The sequence below is a fragment of the Falco peregrinus genome, chromosome 10 (genome assembly GCF_023634155.1).
Source record: "Falco peregrinus isolate bFalPer1 chromosome 10, bFalPer1.pri, whole genome shotgun sequence".
Classification (NCBI taxonomy): Eukaryota; Metazoa; Chordata; class Aves; order Falconiformes; family Falconidae; genus Falco; species Falco peregrinus.
Genome location: NC_073730.1, coordinates 30,175,140 through 30,192,653, shown reverse-complemented (window position 1 = coordinate 30,192,653; position 17,514 = coordinate 30,175,140). Strand labels below are relative to the sequence as shown.

The window sequence follows — 17,514 nt, the reverse complement described above, 5'->3', positions numbered from 1 at the left end:
GCAGGGCGGCATGGGCCTGGGGTGACACCCGCCTCGGGGCGTGCCTCCTGCTGCTGCACCCTGCGCGGGGGCGCCCGGCCTGGGGGGGACACCCTCCCTGGGGGGCACCTGCCTGGGAGCGACACCCTCCTTGGGGGGCAACCTCCTTAGGGGGTACCCACCTGGGAGTGACACCCTCCTTGGGGGGCACCTGCTGGGTCTGATACCCTCCTTAGGGTAAACCCTCCCTGTGGGACACCCACCTGGGAGTGACACCCTCCTTGGGTGACACCATCCTTAGGGTACACCCTCCCTGCCATGCACCTGCTTAGGAGTGACACCCTCCCTGGGGTGACACCCTCCCAGGAGGGCACCTGCCTAGGAGTGACACCCTCCTTGGGGTGACACCACCCTTAGTGTACACCTTCCTTGGGGTGCACCTGCCTGACGGGGACACTCCTTGGGATGCACCCTCCTTATGGTGTACCTGGTGTGGGATGGCACCTGTCAGAGGGTGCAGCTGGCTGCTGGTGGCACCTTCCCTGGAGTGACATCTACCTGGGGCATGCAGCTGCCTAAGGGTGACATCCTTGGGGTGCACCCTTGCTTGGGTTGAACCCTCCTTGGGGTGCACCTTCTTGGAAGTGGTACCCTCCTTGGAGACCACGTGCTTGAAAGTGACACCTTCCTTGGAGTGACACCCTGAAGGTGACACTGTCCTAGGGGTGCACCCTGCTTGGGATGCACCTGCCCATGGGGGTGGGGATGCACCCATCAGAGAGGGACACCGGCCTTGGGGTATGCCCTCCTTTTGGTGCACCGTGCCTGGGTTGACCCCTCCGTTTGGTGACACTGCACGTGGAGTGGCACCAGCCAGGGCAGCTGCATGAGGCCCACAGAGGGATGCTGTGGGGTGGGAGCATGGCCCCACAGGCACCCAGCGAGGCCCAGCTGTGCCTGGGGTGGGAGGAAGGGATTAATGGTAATGAAATAAGGTGGGGGAGTGGGGAGGAAGGGGTGGGGTGTTGTGCTGGGGTGGTTGGTAGTGGGCTGGAAGGGGAGGAAGTGTTGTGGAGAGGAGGAGGGTGGTTGTGGGGTGGGTGCTGGGTGCTGTGCCCTGGGTTCTCTGCCCTGGGTTCTCCCTGCTGAGGAAGGGAGATGGCGCTTACGGATGTCTCCTTGCTGCCCTTCGCCCTGGACCTCAGGCTAGGCGAAGTGGAGACCCAGCAGTGTGGCAAGGTAAATTCATGGGGGGCTGGGGAGGGCTGAATTTGGGGTGATGGTGGCGCTACCCACGGCTGGGCAGCGTTGTGCTGTGGTGGTGGGTGAGCAGTTCTTGCCTGGCAAAGCCGCCGTGGGAGCCTGCGTGTGGGTCAGTAGCTGTGTTAATACAAAGGAGTGAAATAGATGCACGGGGCAGGAAACATCAATAACGTCAGCAGTCAGTGCAGCCAGCTGAAACCATCTCCGTGTCCCTCCGCTGCTGTTTCTCATGAGCTAGCAGCTCATCCTAGCAATAGCATTATCCATTCCTTAGCGTTTCTGCCCTGGGAGAGCCCGTGGTCTGGTAGGGTAAAGCTGCATATTAAGTAATAACACAGCCGCTCTAAGTGGGCTACTTCTTGCTAGAACTTCTCATTAGGATTGTACTTTGGGGGGGAGGAAACCCTCCCCTGAAGGCAGCACCCATTTAGCGAGCCTGATGCTTTTCTCTGATGAAGCTTTCCCCTTTTTACTCATTAAGACAACTGCAACCCAGAAAAAAGAAAGCCCTTGCCATGCTGCACGGTAACGGTGGCTGGTGAGCAGCTGGTGCAGGTGTGTGCTGTAAGGTGATGTCTCCCTGCTTTGCAGTCCTGTGGCCTCGGCTGCCTCTTGCCTGGGTGACAGAACCCCTGTGAATGCTGTCCTGGGTCCCCTGCATCTCCAGGCCAGAGCTCAGCGAAGCAGGAGCTGCTCTTCAGCTCAGAGCGCTGCACTGCAAGAAGGGTTGGTTCAGATCCATTTCCCCTTCAAGCCATCACTCAACAGCCAATTCTGGCCGAAAGTCCAAAAGGTTTCCTAATGAAAGCAGGATGTTCTCCCTCATCTCCTAAATAGCACATAAACTTTGTCTGGACCACACAAATAGTTCACATTTTTAAAAAATGCCTGCTCATCCCTAGTAAGCAGCATGGCTGAATGCTGAAATTGGTCTAGTGTAGCTGAAGAGTTGTGCTGCCATGCTTTAGCAGCATTAATTCTGACTTCTCCATTTCTTATCCAGCTGCATGAAGCAGCGGAAGGCAGTCACTAACGCAACCCATGCTCTGAAGCGGGAAAGAGCTATTTGGGAAGCCGGACCAGCAGTGTGAATAAACAAAGGATACCTGATAAAATAATGACCAGGCTATGCGACTGTACTGTCATAAATAATAAAATGACAACTCGGTTCAACAAATCCAGTCATATGAACACATAAAATAAGGAGCTCAGGGTAGAAACGTGAAGGTTGCTGTAGTACCACACCATAGGTAGTACACCGAAGCCGTATCTGTTCAATCAGAACAATAGACGTACGTGAAGGCATAAGAGAAACCGTATTTACAAACAGTAAACTTTGGATAAGATAGCATTACTGCTATCGCCAGGAAAGCCTGAGAAATCTCTGTCTTCTTCAGGCACCTGCAAAATTGTTAGTCCAGGCAAGGCTCTACCTCGCAAACTCTCGGCGGCTCTCCTCTGCCTTTGCTCACCAGAGCGCACAGGGTTTGTTTGATCTCTGCTCCCAGTCTTGGCAAGCCCTGACTCTGCCTGAATGAAGCACCACACAAATAGGTGAGATCTCGAATGGTGGTTTTGTAATGGTTAAACTAATATATTTAACAGGAGCTGTTGTATGGAGATGTACCATTTTCCTGTCTTGTTTCCTAGAAGTTGGTAATTAAATCTCTGAGCAAGCTGATGCATCATGAGCATTTCCACAGCCCGTTACACACACAGAAGATGTTTACTAGAAACATTGAATTAATATTAATCAGCTTTTTCGTTTACTGAATGTATTGTGGGGGCTTAAGGTTTACAGGAGACCTAGAGCAAGCCCTTTGCTGGGCAGCAAGCGTGCCTCCAGGTGGGTGAGCACCTTCCACCCCATGGGTGTTGGTGAGGCTGAGAGCAGTCGTCCTGCTCCTGGTCTGCTCCTGGAGAGCAGCGCTGGGGCTCAGGCTGGAGGGCATTTGCTTAGTTTACCTTTGTGCATACGTTCTATGTGTGTGTATCTATATTCTATACCTCTCACTCACGCACGCTGGGTGGGGAGCTGTGCTCATAGGCAGGGCCTGAAGGGTCTTGAGTAAAGTGCTGGGTGGGGAGGGTTGCTAGGAGATGGAGACTGGTGTCTGGCAAAGTGGCGGGTTTATTTTTGGTGTAGATCACACAAAATGGTATTTGCCTGTGGAGCAGAGTAGAAATCTCTTCCCTCTGCTTACGCTTATCTCTGAATGCTCTGTCTGTGCCTAGTAGCGTTGCAGCTTATTTAAAAGGGAAATCAAACATAGACTAGGTGCTAGTCCAGCTGTAGGCTGGGTGGTTTGCAGTCCCTGGGGTTGTGTTTTTTTGGTTTTTTTTCCTTTTTTTTTTTCTCTACTCATTGAGAAATCCCCTGTTTGAGCAGCAAGATATAGTCTCTGTTTAGGGGAGGGCATCCTCCCATGCCTTTGGTTCCTTTGTGGCCAGTTGTCTTTGCTTCTTCAGACACTGTGTGTTAGCAGTCAGGTTTTCTGGGTTCGCAATTACTAAATGCATCCTGCCGGGGCTTGTTCTCTCTTGCTTTGCTGCTTATGCCCCTTGTTGCGCTCCAATGCCAGCCAGGAGCCAGCCCCCACATCTGAGCTGGTGTCACCTCCGCCCTCCTCACAGACAGGGGCTGTGTGATGGCATGGGGAAAGCTGCTGGGGGGTGCCTGGCCCTTTGCTTGGGGCACTCAGCTCTCCCTGGTGTGCTACCAGGCTGGATTTACAGTAGAAATTAGGTCTGAATGCTAAAACATGGGGGGGTTGTACCCCTTTGCGGAGTGCAGGAGTCCTGGACAGAAATACGGGTACCTTGCAGCTCTCAGAGGCTTATGCCACGTGCTCGCATCTTACTGATGCTCCTCTCGGGCACAAAACCCCCCTCACTATGCAAGGGGCTGTTTTGGTGACTCAGGGCTAAACAGCAGGATGCTGAAGGGTTGGGAGCACACCGGGGCAAACCTGCGTGCTGCCTGCTGCAGTGCTGGCTCCAGTCGCTGTCGTGAACCTGTGGAAGGGCTTGTAGCTGATCATCTGGAGCCGCATCTGACCTGTCAAAGGACTTCAGCTCAGCACCCTGAGCCTCTCAGCCCGTTTGGGAAGAGGTTAGGACAGTATAGTTTTCCAGTTCAATGTGATCAAAACCCACCCGGAAGGCTGTGCATCTGCTTATACAAAAGCTCGGGTTCTGAGGCATGCTGTCCAACCCTTGTAAGTGTCCTAAATCTGTGGATTTTCGGTGGGATTTGCTTTCCCAGTCTGTTTTTGGAGGAGCTAGTTATGAGATAATGCAGCAGTGGGTAAACTGTGACATGTGAAATGGTGGGATTTTTTTGAATGTTAGAGAAACTACGCATCAGAGGCTTAAGCACATTAGATTTGTAACCAAGCAATTCCCATTTATATTATGTAACTGATGTTATTTATCAAACCCCATGTACTGGCCAAGAGCAGATGTCAGTCTGTCGTGCTATAGTGTTGGAAATCAACTTTTCTGGGGGTTGGTTATTCAAAAAACAATCTTGTGATTAGCTTGCTGTAATATAATGTAACAGCGTGCAATATGGAAGTGTTACTTCAAAAATATAGCGCATGTGGGTCCAAAGTCTATTGTGGTCTCTTTGGGGTTTTTTTTGATTTTTTTTGGAATTGGGTGAAAAGCTGAACTGTATGGCAACATGTGATGCTCTGGTGGGAATGTATGCTTGGAACCCCTCCCTGAGTCAGGCTGGGGAAGGAGTGTGGTATTTCTTACATTGAAAATAAAACACTTTCAGCATGCAATGTGCTAAACATTCATTTAATGAGGAGGCCGCTGAAAAGAGACTGCTTGCATATGCAGGCCCTGGGTGCATCCACGCTCTAACCAGCAGTTAGGGAAGGACATGTTTTCCTAGTGGTTTACTCCTCCTACATGAGAATAAGACTTCTGGAGAAGGTTTTCTTAAGGGCACAAATCAGTAACTAGGTTCCTCATCCCATTAGAAGCTAATAGTAATGAATTCCTGGGTGGGGTTTTTTTTATATGCTCTGTGATTAGGGTGATGTTTTATTTGAGGGTTTCGGGCGTCATTTTTAAAGCAGATAGGTGCACTAATCCTTTCTCTGCAATCATGGAATCAGTCCTTTAGGCTTCATCCACAACTGTGAAGCACGATATGGACGTGAGGTGCGCTATGTGGAAAGGTGGGGGGTATTTTTTTGTTTCCACAGAGTCTTACCCTCCTTTTCTTTGCTAGTTGTGGGTGATACAATTCCTACAGAAACTTTGTAGCCTGGAGATAACTTCTAGCAGTGCGGAGGGAAAAGCCATGACCATGTGAGCTGCTTATGGCATTTTTTCAGTGGCTTGCCAAGTATGTTTTCTTTTAGGGCATAATCTGAGAGAGCTGGCAGACGTCTTGGCTTTGCCTGATGAGCTCAGCTGGGAAAGCACTCGGTGGTGAGGAGTCTGAAGTTTATCCTCACCCTTTGATTTGGACCCATGGGCATCTATTCCAGGGACAGGCTGAGGAAGAATTTAGGATTTGGTTTGCCGCCTGTAGAGTAGATCCAGCGTTTTTTGACCTGATATGAGATGCTGTTTGAAGATCCGTGACCTTGCAGAATCAGTCCACTATTCCCTTGCTCCCTCTGTTTTGCTGCTCTGTATCAGAGCACCAGTGCAAACAGGGTGGAACAGCACGTTCTCCACGTCCACAATGGCCAGGACAAGAGTAAGGCTAAAATTAAACCACGCACAGATGGTATGAAATGAAGAAATACTTAGCGAGGCTTGTTGAAGCATCAGAATCTGTTATTTGGACAGGACTGTGGAGTGCAGATGTTCCTGCCTGGGGTGGTGGGATGCTGCGAGGTCAGTCCCTGCACGTCTAGTGCCTGGTTCATGTCTTGACCAGGACCTCGGGGTTTGGGCTCAGCCCCTGTGGGATGCCAGGCAAACCGTCAAGGGTTACGTGCAGTTAAGGGTTGAAATGTCCAAAGCAGGAGAGCTGAGCTGAAGTCCAAAAATCCCCATCCAAACCTTCCACTTGGCTGCTGCCAAGCCCTAATGTTTAAGTGGCTTTTATTTTATTTTTACTTCTAAGCTCCCCACCTGGGAATGTGCCAAAAGTTAGACCTCTCTTATTTACCCAAACTGCTCCATTTTTAACAGTGCTGAGCTGCAAAGTCTCTAAGCCCAGAGCAACCCAAGGTAAGGTACTCCCCCTGTGCCTTAGTGGCTGCATCTTAGGAGCATCTTTAGTGCCTTTTGGTACCTGCAATTCAGAACAGAGCTTTGCTTGGGGGAAATCAGGTGTTCGAGTTCCTATTTCAAGTTCTGTCTATGTATCATCTTCAATGACTAGCTTTGAAGTAAATCTAGATTTTATTTCATTTTTTTTACTTAGCCCTCAGTCTTTCGATGTTTCAGTTCCCCGTCCTCATAACTCATTCCTTCTCCCCGCCTGTGTCTGAATGAGTGTTTTAGACGAGAAACTCTCAGACCTGTCCTGAAAAATGTATGCATTTATGGCAGGCCGTTACACTTGGTAGCAGGCTGCTGGTATGATGGGTCAGCTGCACCTTTGAGAGGTTTGTCCCCGCTGTTGTCTGTGCTGGGTCTGAGCATCCCTCGGCCAGGCTGTGGCACATAGTCCTATTTGTGTGCATGTTTTTAATACGCATGTTGTTTCAGCTGAAATGCCTTCTTGTGAGGCTGGGGCTCTTGGAGAATCGCTCTCACCCTCTCTCATCTCAGTGGCAAACTGAGAAAGGTTTCCTTTAGTCAGCTGGGGGAGTGGGGGGAGGATTTATGAATCGAAGAAATGCATTCCTGATGCGGAATAGGCATATTCCCCGTCCCCCACCCCCTGCTCAATAAAAGCACCATTTGTGTGGCAAATAGCCAAGGGTTTTATGAATACAGCTCTTACTTTCTCCAGCTGCTAGAAACCTTTCTCAAATATGAATTAAAATAAAAAGCCTTGCTAGACACTTTTAGCACTCATAATTCTGCTATTTTTGGTCTGCGGTGTGGAGTTCTTGCATCAGAAATCTTGGTTCAAGAGGCTTGAGTGGCTTCTTTCAAATATGAAAAAAAGCCAACCCTGAAAGATGTATGATTTTAATCTCCCACGCTATAAGAATCATCGGAACTTGATGTGATTATGTCCCCAGATTTGATGCTCCCCTAGCTGTTATGGCTGTGAAATCCTGTCTCTCACATTTTATACAGGTTTTTCCTTCCTCAGAAGCCATTGGGGTGTGTTCTTGAGAAGCTGGTACAGCTGGGATTAGGTATTTTTAATAAATCAGCTGCTGGGGAGGAAAAAGATCGGGACTGCAATCCGTGCATAGGAATCTCTTACAGGTTTTAAGAAAAACGTTTTAGGTTGCATCGCAGGAATGAGCTTTGGTAGGAGACCTGGGAAACCATGGTAACGTTAGGGAGGTAGCTGCACTGTGAGTTTGCAGTTTGTGTTGGGAGCGTGAGTGGGAGAGGGATGTCTTGGGGGGCTGGTGGGAAGGCAGGCGAGGGGCACGGAGATGTGCTGGCTCAGCTGCCTGCACAGGGGATCATGGAGGAAAGGGAGTGCCTTTTCCCGGCGGGATGAATTCGGACTGTTTGCAGTTGTTAGTGATTTTCCGTATCAGCCCAGTGTTCCCTGTGCAAAAGCACAGGGATTTTTGGATCCTTCCATGCTATGTGGGACTACTTGTGCCTTGTTCAGAGACACTTTGGGAGGGTTACCCCGAGCAGGGAACACAGGGTGGTACCACCTGAACGGTAGCTGCAGCGGGGCAAAGGGCATCTTTTCCTTGCTGTATTTATAATTCAGCTGCTTCTATAAGAAACCTCACCTGTCTCTGAACTAAAGATGGGTAAATAGCAGTTTGTAAGCAAAGCAAGCAGGCTGCTTGGCTGGTCCAAAATACTTAGAAGTAGTTTTTAACATTAAAAAAAAATAATATATATATATATCCATTTCTGAGAGAGCATAAATCAAGCTGCTTCTCTTCTCCTCCAACTGCAAACATCCTTTTGAGAGAAAAGCCAGAGTAATTTTGGATATCCAGAGTCAGCAGTGGCAGAGGGGTCGCTTTCCTGGAGGAAAGGGCTCTCACAGTGCCTGGGTGGCCGTGGGCATGTCGGGACCCTCGCAGCCAGTTTGTGTGTCTGTATTCAAGCCATGTGGCAGCCAGCAGTTGGGGGTGGGGGGTGGGGGTGGGGGGGGATGGGGTGGAAATCTGGATAAATGTAAAGTCTCACCCACTCAGATTTTGAAGGTGAATCAAGAAAATGTGTCTGGGGTAGGGGGGATAGGGACATCTAGTTATATGTAGGCTGTGGTGTCATTAAGATGGAGTAGATGCAAGTTGCAGACATTCGTTGAATGATCTCTGTTATATTCCTAGACCTATACACGGCAAGGAGAGGTGAAACGCAGAGCAAATCTCACCGTATGAATTTGTATGACATGGCAACAGGATGGCTCAATTTATTTGCAAGAGCAGTAAAGATTGTTCACTTCTATTGCATTAGCTTGAATCCCAGCCAGATCAGAGGTAAATAACAGAGCCTCCTAGAGATGGAAAACTAGCCGAAGGGCCATCAGTGCCTTTGCACCTGGATCTACAGTGTAGAAATTCAGATTTTTGCTGGCTGGTAGGAAAAAGTGAACATTCCCCGCATTGTACACGTTAGTCCTGGTGGGATCGTCTTCAAGGATGAAAAGCTCAGTGCCTGTAACGGTTGTGCCAGGGCAGCCACAAAGCAGATGCTCAGGAGTGATTGTACGACTGACGTTTTGGTGTGTCTGTGAGACGGAGCCTTGTCCGAGGCTGCAGCATCGTTCATGTAGGTCACCCAGCTTAACAAGGCAGCAGTGGGAAACGTGCATGAACTGTTGCACTCATTTGGAAAGAGGACTTAATTATCTAGAGGCTTTGATGAGAAATAATTGCTAAAGGCTTTAATACAAGTTACCATTGTCAAAGAAGCTCTTGTTCTCTGTGTGCCCAGGCTTTCCCTGGCGCTGATGGAGCAAGCTGCCTGCAGGTACCTTGCTTCCATACGGGGGTGAAACATCTTGGGGATGGACCAGATGATCTCCAGAGGTCCCTTCCAACCCTGACTGTTCTGTGATCTTACACGGGTAGCAACTATCCATCAACCAAAGCAGGGTAACACCGTGCAGCAACCTGATTGTTGTGTCAAAGCCCTTAAAACGTGTGTAAATGCTGACTTGTGGTGCTTGTGAGTTGCATTCCTTTCCAATCTGTGTGTTTTACTGCCATGTAAAAATGTTAATGCATTAGGGCCTCACCAAAGGGATGTTATTCATATTTTACTGAGCAGAAGATAAACCACAAATCACGCATAATAAAGGGTGTTTTCCCTCATTCCGAGGCTTCTGAGTTCACCTCTATACAATGCTTTCTTTAATAACTTAGCAGTGTATTGCAAAAATAAACCTAAATGTGACTGTCTGTCTTAAAAAAAAAAAACCAACAACCCAAAACCTCTTTCATGAGAAATAATAAACTTTTGGCTATATTTTGTGTGCCTAAGTAACAGCCTCCTAACACACTAATCATGCCCGCTTGACGTATGAGACAGTATTAGTAGATAGCTAGGGATATAATTTTTTGCTTAGGCTGTATTGCCTGTTAGTGCATCAGTTTAATTTTACAGTCTGCTTGATATGACTGCTTTTATAAGCAGGGATATCATTTTACTTGTGTCCTATTGCAAGTTTGTGCATTAGTATAATTTTTCTGGTTTCTTCCAATGCATGCTGAAAGCGGTTGGCTTTTTCCCATGGATTTCAGCGTGTGACATATCAGGAGTTTCCTGATTAATCTGAGAAATTATACATTGTAATAATCCTGCAAATGTTTTCTGACCAGCTCATGTGATACAGCGCAGGACATCATCATACAGTAGCATTTTTTGGCCCATTCTTGTGCACTGTGTAAATGAAAGCAATTTTCACAGCTGGCCTTCCCATCACCTCTTCCTGCTGCCTAGAGATTAGATCTCCTACTCTGGTTTTATCATTTCCGTGAATCAGCCATGCTAGTTTAAACCACTTTGCTCTGCTGAGGCTGTGGAGCACTTCCAGGCTGAGGATGCCCTCTCAGACGTGAGCCTTGGGGCTAGCCCGACCGTGGGAGCCGTGCTCGCATCCTCCACAGAAGTCTTTGGAGACCTGCTCCCAGATGAGAATGTTACTTTTTCACAACCCGCTTAAGCAGAAATCAGAATGTTTTTGCCAAGTTTGCTGGGCTGGGAGGAAAAATCTGGAATAGACAGATGTAGGTGGAATCTCATGAACTTCCCTGGAGAGCTCTACACCAACATGTATCGCTGTGCAGCCCAGCGATTGCAGTGGCGAAGCTTAATCAGTAACAAATTGATGTCTCGTTAAGTCCCTTACTGACATATCTGGACCGGGCTGGCATGCCTCACAAGTAGGAAACAACAAATGACTTCAGGTCTTGTAAATCGGGGTGTGGAAGCGGAGCCCAGCTATGTTTCACGACCATCTGAGTCGCACATGTTCAGCAAAGGTGCTTGTGATTTGCCTGTTATCTCTGTATGGGGGAAAAGTGGAAGATAAATCTGAAGGCTTTTCCAGACAAAAGGAACTTATCAAGTAATACTGAAAACAGATGGCACAGAGCCAAGCTTGGATTTGGCCCTTATTTTGAGCTGAGTTGAAAGAAAGGATGTGGCCAAGGATCAGCTGGAAAACCATTTAACCCTCCTTGAGATTGAACAGCAGCTTTGCTGAGAAAGTCTAATTTGGAATACAAGCATGAGAAAAATCAAGAGTGCAATGATTTATACAGTGATTGACAGCAAGTCGTGTAGGACAACCTGCAAACTCGCCTCCCGAAGGTTATACCATGTGCGATCGCGTACTCTTTTGAGGTGAAGCTATAAAATATTAGAGGTTATAGAGGGGAAAAAAAATGCAGCTTCTAATCCTTTTCACCACCTCTGATGTGCCTTTCCCTTATCCTGCCTTTGTCTCAAATTCTGTTCCAGGCACCGACTCTGTCAGGGCAAGTGAAAGTAGAGGGATTAGCTCAAAAAATTCAGGTGTCCGACTGCCAAGGGCCGGTTTATTTGTTGACTTCCTCACCGTTTGTGGCATCTCAGTTCTCTGACCTCCAGCTCATGCTCTTTGTTCCTTCACTTGACCATGCTTTCTGTAAGTCTTTGTTTTCTTTATAGAGTCTAAGGACTTCGGGCCTGTCCAGTTTGGAGAAAAGGAGGCTGAGGGGTGACCTCGTTGCTCTCTGCAGCTTCCTGAGGAGGGGACGTGGAGAGGGAGGTGCTGAGCTCCTCTCCCTGGGATCCAGTGGGAGGTCACGTGGGAATGGTTCCAAGTTGCACCAGGGGAGCTTTGGACTGGACATTAGGAAGGATTTTTTTGCCAAGAGGATGGTCAAACACTGGAACAGGTTTCCTACAGAGGTGACTGATGCTCCACACCTGTCAGTGCTTAGGAAGCATTTCGACAATGTCCTTAACAACATGCTTTAACTTTTGGTCAGCCCTGAAGTGGTCACAGTTGGACTAGATGATTGTTTCAGTCCTTTCCAACTGAAATAGTCTATTCTATCCTGCCCTCTGAAGGACAGCCCCAGACTGCGCTCATGCCTTGCCTTTATCCCTCTAACTTTGTTTCCTTTTCCTCCCAATGTATTTCCATCCTTTGATCGCTCAAATCCTGGTAAAAAATGAATAGCTATTTATTCTTACAAGTAGTTTTGACCTTCAGCTCCGATTCCTGCTTTTTTGAGATCATGAAGTCTTAGGTGGGTTCCTTCCAGTTGTGAGGAGACTTCCTGCTGAGTGGCCTCCTACTCTGTCCGCATCCTCAGCTCCTGTGAGGAAGAGCTGGGACAGCCCTCTGTTGCTGAGCATCTTTTGGTGAGGATGGGTGTGAGAAGTGTGGCCATAAGTGCCTCCCAAAGACATGCTGGGGGCAGGATGGAAAGGAGAAAGTAATGTGAAGCTTGGAGAAAGCTTCTGGACAGTTAGGCTGTCATGCTTTTCCGGTTGGTTTTTTTTTTTTTTTTTTTAATGTAAAGGAATGAGACCAACAGAGCTTCATTGCTGAGCTAAGATGTCTTTTTTTTTTGTAATTTCACAGGATGTTTATGATGACTTTTTGATTAATTGAGGAATTATACTCATTTCAATTGTATTCTCCCCATAAATGATGGCTGCTGCTTTCCCTCCTTGCTAAAGGGATTGGGACTATACAGATGAGTAATGGTAGATGAGATTATTGGCTAATGACTATTTTTGCAATTAAAGGCACATTGGGGCTATTGTATAGGGGGTCCTGTCCAGTTGTTTAAGTGAGCTGATTTTGCTGTACTGTGGCTAAAAGAAGAAATAGAACTCGGACCCATCCCAGTGCAGTGAAATGACTCTGGATGGCCGGATCTTTATACTGAACTGCGTATGACATTACCGATTTCTTTTGTCTTGCAGAGTAGCTGCAACATCCAGGTATGCTTTCAATTCCACCTCTCTTCATTTGTAGTAACTAGCCCTTTACAGAGGGTCACGATGCAGGATACTCTTGGACCTCCATGTGAAGTAGAGGCAATTCATAGTCTTAAGGCAGCCCTGGTGCTTCTTGAGCCGTAGCGAAGAAAGCGTGGGGGGGTTTTGTGGTACTCACAGCTGAAAGTCTTGAGCCCTTGCTGCTTGTTCCTCATTTCATGCCAAATGCTAGCTTTTCTATTTTTATGAAGGATGAAGCTGGTAGCTGTAGATTTTCTACAGGGTTGTTGCAGGACTCCTAAGAAAAAATCCCACAGGAACCAACCTCAAATCCCATTCTACTCCAGCTGCAAATCAGAGGGTTTTGGTCTGCCGCCTTTAACATAAACACTGAGCAGTGTCTATTAGGACAATTTTATTGCAAAATAACCCCCCTATCAAGACAGAAGGCATTGCATATGCTGTTTCCAGTGGCAGAGGTGAGGCTTGTCACTTAATGCGTGAATGGGAGGCTTTTCAGTATTCAAGACATGCAGACCTGTGGGACATGTACTTAGGATTGCTTGACATTTCCAAGTTATTTTTAACTGATGTATCATCTGATGGAAATCTTTCATTGTAAAATGCACAGTAGCTTGAAGAAGAGAGCTCCTAAAGCCTTAGTTCAGGCAACATTTTATCAACCTTTGGAATTCAGTATGAACTAAGAAAAACTTCAGGATCTGTCTCGGCAAGTGAAGATGTGAACATCTGCTAGGCTGCCTTTCGCATTCTGCAGGGAGTTAGTACACTTTTTATAGCAGCTTTTGTCCTTGCATAACACCTAATGCAGAGGGTGTTTCATAGCATCCCAGAACCGTTTGGGTTGGAAGGGAGCTTAAAGATCATCTAGTCCCAGGGACACCTCCCATTTTGAGCCATTGCTTGGGATCCCTTGGCACTATTGCACAGCAGTTAGTTAATAAGAAGATGTTGTTCCCTGTAATGTAATGCTATTATTATTTCAAATATATTGTTAAAGCTCTTTAAGCTCCCCTTGTGATTGTTCCCTTCTGCATTTTTAATTATCAGTGTTTTAAATGAAGAATTGACGAGGTATGAAAGATTAGGTAAGGAAACATTCAACATCAAGGAACCCTTTCCCAGAGGGGCTTTGAACGGGACTGTTGTATTGATTTGCTAAACTGCAGCCTGTGTTTTATCAGCAGTGCATACATCAAATGGCGTTGTGCACAACGAATATACTTACAGTTTCTAATAGGAAAAGAGACCCCGTTCAGTGTGGTGCTTCTGGTTGTTGGTTGACGTGAGAGAATGAAATGTGTGAGACTTTGAATGAAATGTGTGTCTTTTTTTTTTTTTCTTTTTTTTTTTTTTGTAACTGAGGAATGATGGAGTGGGTCTATGAGAAAAAGACTCAGCTGATTTCAAATTCGAGGGAAGCAGGTTTCCTCCCAACTCAGAGTGATTCATGAGCTGTCACGCATCGGGGACAGATCCAGCCTGGCTCTGACAAAATGCATGACCTGAGCAGTCTTCTAAACCAGCAGTGCCACCGGGCAGGGTGACACAGAAAGGACCAGGAAGGGGGGAGGAGAAGCTGGACTGCAGCTCCAGGAGGGCCCAGCCCGTTGCATTGCTGTGGAGCAGCAGCAGCAGCAAAGTGTTTTGTCTCAAGGAAAAATCAAATGAGCAAGTGACTGAGGTGGTTGGCACGGGGGTTATTCAAGGCTTGCTCCAGCATGGCCTCAGCCGGCACCCAGGGGAGAGAGGGCATCACTTAGGGGTCTGCAGGCTGCCGAGGGACCATGTTCAAAGGGACAGCTAAGCCTGGAGAGCAGGTTCAGCTACGACAACCTTAAGCTTTTCTGTGCCCTTGGGCTGGGGATTTCACCCATGCCCTATAGAGAGTGTGTTTACATTCAGATATGACTGGTGTGACTGGCTCTGTCCTTGCCCTGTTGTTTTCCTCCCCAGCGTGGTGGTACAGACCCACTGCTCGGAGGGAAAAGGACAACAAGCTGTTGTGTTTCTTTTGGACAGATTTTGCTTCATTTTATAGCAAAGCAATAAATCAATTTAAGCCGAGATTTACTATGACAGGTCTAAACCAAAATGAAGTCCCGGAACCCTTCTGTAGAAATTCACCTTATGCTAAACATTGGCAGTTGTCCCAAGTGCAGGCTTTCCAGTTCCTGGTCCGTTGAATGATGTTGGGCAACATCTACCAGCAACTCCACCTGAGTGGAGTCCTGCTTTCCCTTAGATGGGGGCTTATAAGAAAGATGGGGACAGACTTTTTGTCAGGGCCTGTAGCAATAGGACAAGGAGTCATGGTTTTAACCTAGAAGAGGGTAGATGCAGACTAGATATAAGTAATAATTTTTCTTATGATGAAGGTGGTGAAACACTGGCAGGGGTTGCCCAGAGAGATGGTAGATACCCCAGCCCTGAAAACATTCGAGGTCAGGCTGGATGGGGCTCTGAGCAACCTGATCTGCTTGAAGATGCCCCTGCTCATTGCAGGGGGTTGGACTAGATGGCCTTTAAGGTCCCTTCCAACCCAAACTGTTCTATGATTCTATCATAGCCATGCATTCTGAGCTCCATTTAACCGCCTCCTGTCCTGCAGAATAGCAGTGTTGAAACGGGGGAGGAAAGGATACATGTGGGGCTATTTGTAGTATGTTGAAGAAAACCGGGTAAGTGTAAATAGCATCTCTGATCAAACTTTAAGCTGAGTATTGCTCAGGAAGCCCAACACAAGCACCTTTCCTCTGGGCAGAAGGATGCAGCAGCCCCCTGCCTCACGTTCTCCTGGCTGTTTGTCCATGCAGCACACTCTCCAGCTACTCTTTCTCACCTCAGGCCAGGGGTAATTGCAGTTATTTCACAGGTAGCACCATCCAATGGGTTTTCTTAAATGCATAGCAGGGATGGGCCTGATCTAACTAAGATCAGTTGAGTACATAGCCTCTTCCCACATTAAAGCCAATTAAATTTGGATGGGTATGAGCGAGAGCAAAATTTAGCCCAGTTTGTCTTCTGTGAATTGGTTCATGTTGGCTGAGATTGAGTCTCACATCTTTCCTTGAGGCAGAGGCTCCCGTACGTGTGAAGGCTAGACTTACACCAAGCCATTAGAGCAGGGGAAGGGCTTTGATCTCAAAATTGCACCATTTGAAATTGCAGATGAAAAAAAGGGAATTAATTCAACAGCAAGCGAGCCTGCAAGTGAATCATTTTAGCTTCTCCCAGACCAGGCTTGGTCCCTGCGCTTCTGAAATGGGAGCACGACTCCAGCAGGAGCCATGCGTTACCCCAACGGTACTGAGATGGAGATGGCCTCGGGGCAGCAAGAGCAAGGACATGCCACCTGTGGGAGGGGGAGATGCCGACGGAGGCAGAATAAAGCAGGATTAGCTGTGCATGGGAATGCGGCACAGCTCTTGGAGAGTGGTGGTGAAGGGGAGCTGGGAGCCAGAGCAGGAGGCTTTGGAGGAGCAGGTCTGCACAGCCTCTGCTGCTTTTGCCCCGAGCTGGATGTGTGCTGTAGAGCCGCTTCAGCGTGGCGCGGTGCCCAGGCAAATTCGGCTGGCTTTGCACTGTAACGCCACTCTGCAGCTTCCAAACCAGACCCGACTTGCACCCTGCCAGCTCTGAGCAGAGGCAGAGCAGCCCAAGCCTGGTGAATAGACATGCCCTGAGGATATGTCTACGTTGCAGCGCAGAGGTGAGACCTGGGCTTGGTGAGACAGACCTGAGCTAGCTCTTGGGAGCCGCAGGGCTGCGATGCACTGGGGACACGTTGAGCAGGAGGTCCCTGGGCTTTTGGAAAGGGGCTGTGGAGGAGGAGGGAGGTTTCTAGCCTCAGGGCATCTTGTGATGCTTTTGGGGACTGAGACTGGGTGGTGGAGGGACATTATGGGCTGGCATGTGCTGGACCTCCCAGCGGGATGGCTGTTCTGTAGAGATCATGCAGGAAAATCACGTCCAGCAGTGCTGGGAAGTGGACAAAGTGGTAGTGCTGGAGCCTGGGTAAAATACACCGCCATCATCCTTAGGACGTGTGAATCTCAACCTTGGACTGAGGATCCTCAGCCCCATACCCTGGCGCTGGGATAAGCCATAACTCTTCAGTGGGGTGGCTCATCCCCTGAAGCCCAAACCCATCTCTGCAGGGTGCAGGAGGAGACAAGGCATGTGGCATTTGCTGGGTGCCCAGCTGTGGGGCAGGGGTGCTTGGCATGTGATGGGCCAATTCAAGCACCTGTGGCTGCAGGTTGTGCTAACACTGTAAGCTCCTTATGCATGAGGACATACAGCAAGAAAAGAATAAAAATAGTAGAAACAGGTAAAACTAGCTTCTGGCAAGAAGAGTACAAAGAGGTCGTTTGAAAGAAGTTGCATATGCATATGAAATTTTAGTGTTGTTTTCCCTTATGCATTCCTAATTTCTGATAGCAAGTTCTATTGCTGTGTTTCTTAACTGCCAGGCTGTTTTCTACCTGTTTTCCCTCTGCCTGCCCTGCACCTCGTGTATTCCATGAAGGAAGTTCTTGTGTTTGATTTCACCATGTTGGCTCATGAAAATCTACCCAAGCTTTCCCTCAAAAGCAGGAGGACAGCCCTGCATGGGATCCATGCTGCCCACTGAAGAGGGAGCTGCATCCATATGAGCCATTTGGATTCACTTTGCAGCCAGATGAAGAGAACTAGGCGCTTCCCACCCTACGGCAGCCCTCTCCCGTA

The 17,514-nt window shown here is 48.1% G+C and overlaps 1 long non-coding RNA gene across 1 annotated transcript; it reads left to right on the top strand.

Annotated features, from left to right (window-relative positions):
• Positions 1-2,058: 2,058 nt before the first annotated feature.
• LOC114010937 (uncharacterized) lies at positions 2,059-12,310 on the top strand. The gene is made up of 3 exons (XR_003552644.2): positions 2,059-2,796; positions 8,649-8,798; positions 11,476-12,310. It is a non-coding gene; the product is annotated as an uncharacterized LOC114010937 (long non-coding RNA).
• Positions 12,311-17,514: the final 5,204 nt, after the last annotated feature.